Below are 5,600 nucleotides of genomic sequence, written 5' to 3'. Positions count from 1 at the left end.
CTGGCGCCCCGCCCCCCGCCCAAGGCCCCTGCCTCCGGGACGAGCGCGCACGTGGGGGCCGCGAGGTAACCCTGTGGAGACCACCTGCTCCGCGCCCACCCCCGAGGGGTACCCCCCAGGGAGCGCGACCTCCGGGGGCTGGGCGGAGAAGGCCAAGGGAGGCCAGCCAGGAGAGGCCCACATGCCTCGCGCCCTCTGTTCCTAGAGAGAGATACCCAGTTGTCCCTTACGGATTGAATCTGAGTGTCCTGAATGTCCCCGACGCTCGCAGGCTGTTGGAAAGGGCGCTCCACTCTTCTGTGTTAGTCCACCTGGCAGCTCCTTGGGAAAAGAAAGTAATTCCCTTTTTTAAGTTCTATTGCTTACTGTCTAATCTGAGGCCTAAGGATCACCGCTCATTCACAAAAAAAGGGAGCCAGAGAGTTGCCTATGAGGAGGTGGGCTGACATTTGCATGGGCCCTCGGTGGTGCCGGATATTTTTTCACACTACCCACCTCCATTCACAATCTACAGAGCTGGTGATAGTAACACAACAGTTACTAGATATCCAGTACAAACTTTAATTATATTTTATACATATAATATTCTTTGTATTATAATTGTTTAAGAGGTAAATAGAAGAGAATTGTGTTAATCTTGAAATGTCATGATTAACTGAGCATTAGACGTCGTCTGATGCAAACCTGTTGCCTAAATCTCTTCACCTACATCCCAGATCTGCCATTTTCTGACTTGTACTTGAATACCTCCTGTCACTAGGATAGAGAGAGGAACTAATATTGATCAACGACTAAGTAGAGTAAACTTTGTATTATCTAATCCATTTTTAAATTCCATATTTAATAGATGAGAAAAGCTCATATTGTGTTTTAAATAACTTAGCTTTGCATTGTAAGCAATACAAATAATGTAACAAAATCAGTAAACTTTAAATGTGATATACACATAAACAAAAAGACATCAACCACTAAATATAAGTATATATTATACATGTATATATATGTACCTATAAAATATTTTTTAACAAAAATAGGACCATACCATGCAGAGTATTTAGTTAACCGCTTTCTTCAATTATTGTATGGATAATTTACTGAACCAAACTCACTAATAGACATTCGTTATTTTTAATTGTTATACATTGTAAACAAGACTTCAGTGAATATACTTTTAGCTAGAATTTTGCATATGTCCTTATTGTGATACAGTCTTCAAAATAGAACTGCTGCATCAAAAGGTTGTTACTGTTTATTGTTTTTTATATAGTTTGTCAAAATTTTTTTCGGAAAGTATATACGAATTTACTATGGTCAAATTGTACTAGAGATCTTATTTCCTGAGACCCTACTAGTGCTCGATACTATTTTTAATTCATGTCTTTTTGTTAAATGGAAGTGATGTCCTTTTTTATTAACATTGGTATTTCTTTTATGTTTGCTTTTATTTTTGCAGAAAAATACCAAAAAAAATGTCCAAGACACAAATTGGCCAAAATACAATCAACTAAGCACATTTCATTTGTCTTTGTTACCTTCAGTCCTTGTCCACCAGAATGTTCAATGTTTACATACTTACCACTGATGAAATTTTTATCCTACATATTCACATAACATGGATTACTCTTAGATTTAGAGAAAAAAAAAAAACAGTAAATTCTATTCCTTTTCTATATAATAGCTCTTTATGTATTTGAGATGAACTGTCATGTCTTATGGTTTATCAGTTCTTACAACATTCTCTTGTATTATATAGCATATTTAGATGACTTGCAATCTTTGTCCATTCACTCTGAAGGAATTTCACTTTGTTGACCCCTGATGGATTATGTTCAGGATTGAGCTAATAAATGGAGGTACAAGAATTGCTGAAAATTCTAGTCCAAAAGACCCTAAGGGTTCTCCCTGGGACCAGGGAGACTGAAGACTCTCCTACCCCTGCTGGCCATCTGCTCTGAAGGCTGCTGCCTCCTTGCATCTTTAGGAAAGCAGTGCTAGGGGCACAGATGTTACATTAAAATAGGCAGACCTCAGTTGAAATCTCTCTTTTCAACCCCCCTCCCTTATGTTTCCATGGGCAAAATTGTTTAACCTCACTGGCCATATCTGAAAAATACTGGTTAGGGTACCTACCTCATAGAGTTTTGTTATAATTAAGTTGGATAGAATTTATGAAGTGCTTAAAAGCCCGATAAGTGATACTGTCATTATTAGCCTTGCCATCAGCATCTCCTTCCATGGTTCTCTTTACTCCCACAAGACAAGCTATTGAGTGAGATAAACTTCCTAAGACCACCTTTCTGGCTGTTAAGATAATCACCCAGATCTTTTGTTTAAGCATAAAAACATGACAGAACATAAGAGTTTTTTTTACAAAATTATGTCATAGTCTCTCTTTAATTCTTCTTTCTGAAATCTTAACTCAAAGTCCCTACTGGACATTTGGTTACTATTTTCATTCCTGTGAGCAAAGTTCAGCTAACACACTTCCAAGAGGAAGAATGGACTACAGCATCTCAGATGAGAATTTGGCATTTTTGAAAAGTCCTTTGGCACTGAAGGCACTTGATTCCCTGGACATCTGCACAGGAAAAAACACTTTGGGGATAGTATCTAAGTATATGCCCAAAAGCCATCTATCTAACTAGCTATTATACTCCCAGTGTCCACAGACAGTTCAAATTCAACATGACCAAAAAGAAACAATTATCTTCTATTTACCCACTTTTGCCACCTCACTTAAATCTGCTTTTCCTCCTGAATTCCCTATCTTTCTTAGTGACACCCTCTGTCTACTCTTATCTCCCAAGTTAAAAATTAGGCCCCTTCTACACACAATGCAATATATATATGCCTTACAGGTAAATTATACACCTGAAACTTACTGGATTTCATTAACTAATGTCACCATAATAAAAAAATAAATAACAAATTAATAAATAAAATAAATGTAAGAAAGTGTTCTGAAAAGCATGGGATTTTACATTATGTTGTAATAAAAGGAAATTCGCATCTAAAAAAATATTAGTCTCCTTCATCTTCCTTGCCACCCTCCATCATATTAATCACTCAGTCCTATAGATTTTATCTTCTAAATATTTTTTATGTGTTCTCTATTTTCTAATAGCTGCAGCTTTAGTTTAGGCCATTTTAAGCCTTTGCTTGGACTATTACAGCAACCTCTTAACTGCCTCTAATCCATTGAATCTACCCTGATATCAAGCTGATTTTCTAAGAGACAAATCTGAGCATGCCTTTCCCTTTCTTAAAATCCTTCATTAATGTGGGGCCTGCAGAGCTAGAGCCAGGGTCAAAGAGGTGGACAGAACCTGCAGAGTTGGGGCCAAGTAAACAGAGGTAAGTTACTAGTCAAGGTTAAGGGGATCTATGTAACCACCAAGGCCAAAGCTAAGGAAACAGTCAAAGGGATCAGGGGCTTGGTACATAAAGGGGAAACGAGTAAATAACTAACTATATGAAGGATAATGAGAGCCAAGTTTTTCTTTGTCTGAGAAGAGAGTTACAAACATGGAAAGAATGAAGGCTGGAATGAATTGTGTTGTTGGATTTAGAAATATTGATGTCAACTCAAGGTTTTGATAGCTAAGGAGATGGATAGTATAGATGAATGTGTGTGCATGTATGTGTAAAGCTCTGACCCCTAAAAGGGCCTAATGGCAATGAGCACACCTAATTTCCAGATCTTTGTTTCTAAATACAATTCTCCACTAAAAAGAATCAGGGCTCCTTGGGGAATTGGAGAATTGACTCGTTCCAGGGCCAGAGCAAGGAAAGTACAAGATAAGTCTAGATAATCTCATTGTACCAGAACATAAGGTAGAGGTCAAAAATGATGGAGACTATGAAAAGGATACAGTAGCCAATTTGCAGGGGCTCCCACTGTCCAAACAGGAGACAATTTGAGCATCAGCATAAATAATTATAGTATCAGATTATAGCCCATGAGAAAAATGTAATAATTTAGGAACCCATACTGATAAAAATATATAAATAAACCAATGAGGGACAAAAATAAGCTCTTTACAATAGAATGTCAACTAACAAATCTGGAAGGAAAGGTAGGGTTAGAAAATTACCTTTGACAACAGTTATAATAATTTATTCAGGCTAGACTCATCAATGGATGCTAAAACAATTGGGTGAAAGTTTAAGAAACAGAATATTCATGTAGTCTCAGTGTAACTACTTATAAAATATCATTTAAAATGGAGAAACCTTGCTAATACTCTCTTAACTATGTTATCAAAGTTAAAATCACCAGTAATGGGACAAATCGACTTTGTGTACCATCTGATATGAAACACTGGGAACACAGTATATTTTTTGTGGTGTTCTTGCCCAAAATGCATAACTGATTCTAATCATGAGGAAACATCTGACAAACCCAAACTGAAGATAGTCTACAGTATTATTGCCCTGTACTCCAAAATTCCAGTGTCCCAAAAGACAGGGAAAGATTTGAGGAACAGTCCCAGATCAAGAGATATGACAACTAAACACTTGACCCTGGGGTGGATTTTGCACCAAAAGAGAAAGTGTTTTTGCTCTGAATGAAATTAGGTTGCATTGTACCCTTATGAATTCTCCGATTTTGACAGTTATGCTATAGTTGTATTGTTGGTTCAGAATATACAGAGAGAAAAAATGAATGACAAGGTAAATGTAGTAGAATGTTAGTGATTGGGGAACTTGGGTATACCAGAGTTCTTTTTACAATTCTTCTAACATTTCTGTAAGTTAGAAATATTTAAAAAAAAAAAAATCAAACAGAAGAAGCTTTTAAAAATCTTTCCTTGATGCTCATCACCTGCAGGATCAAGTCCAATCTAGGCTTTTTTCCCTATACTACTTGCTTAACTTCATCTCTCACTATTCATCATGCCTTAGCCTTGACTCTTCAGCAATAGTAAACTGCTCACGGTTCCCTGAACACGCAATACTATTTTATTCTTGCAAGTTCTCATACATGCTCTTCCCTCTGCCTGGCCTGCCTATCTCTATTTGATCCCAGTGAAATTACTATTTCTTCAAAATCTAGCTCAGGCATCACTTCACCCATTGAACTTGTGCAGACCTCCTCAGCTATAATTAACATGTGCCTCCTCTGTGCTACCTCTAAACCAGGTACAAAGTGTAATTGTTGCAGTTAACAACAATTTTAGGTAACATTTATTAAGGACTTATACAATGTATAAGTACATATAGATGGTAATGAGTTTACTTTTAATTTTCACAAGGACTCTATGAGGAAAGTACTAGTACTGATCCCATTTTTATCTCTTTAGCCCAAGGTCACATAACCATTTGGTGCTAATTCTGGACTTGAGTTCAAGTCTGTCTGATTACAAATCCCATGCTCTTAACCACTATACTTATTAACTTTTCATTTTCACCTGTCTCTCCTTCTAGACTGTGACTTCCTTGTGACAAGTAGGTTTTTGTCTCATTTTTCTCTATATTCTCAACCTTTAACCCTATCAGAATGTTTGACATATAAGTGCTTCATAAGCATTTTTCCTTCTTAAGTTTTTTGTAAATATGAATTATCTCAAATATACAAAAGAGAAAAAAGGTGTGTGTAT

Source organism: Pteropus alecto, unplaced genomic scaffold, assembly GCF_000325575.1.
Source record: "Pteropus alecto unplaced genomic scaffold, ASM32557v1 scaffold63, whole genome shotgun sequence".
NCBI lineage: Eukaryota > Metazoa > Chordata > Mammalia > Chiroptera > Pteropodidae > Pteropus > Pteropus alecto.
This window is presented reverse-complemented; position numbering follows the sequence as displayed.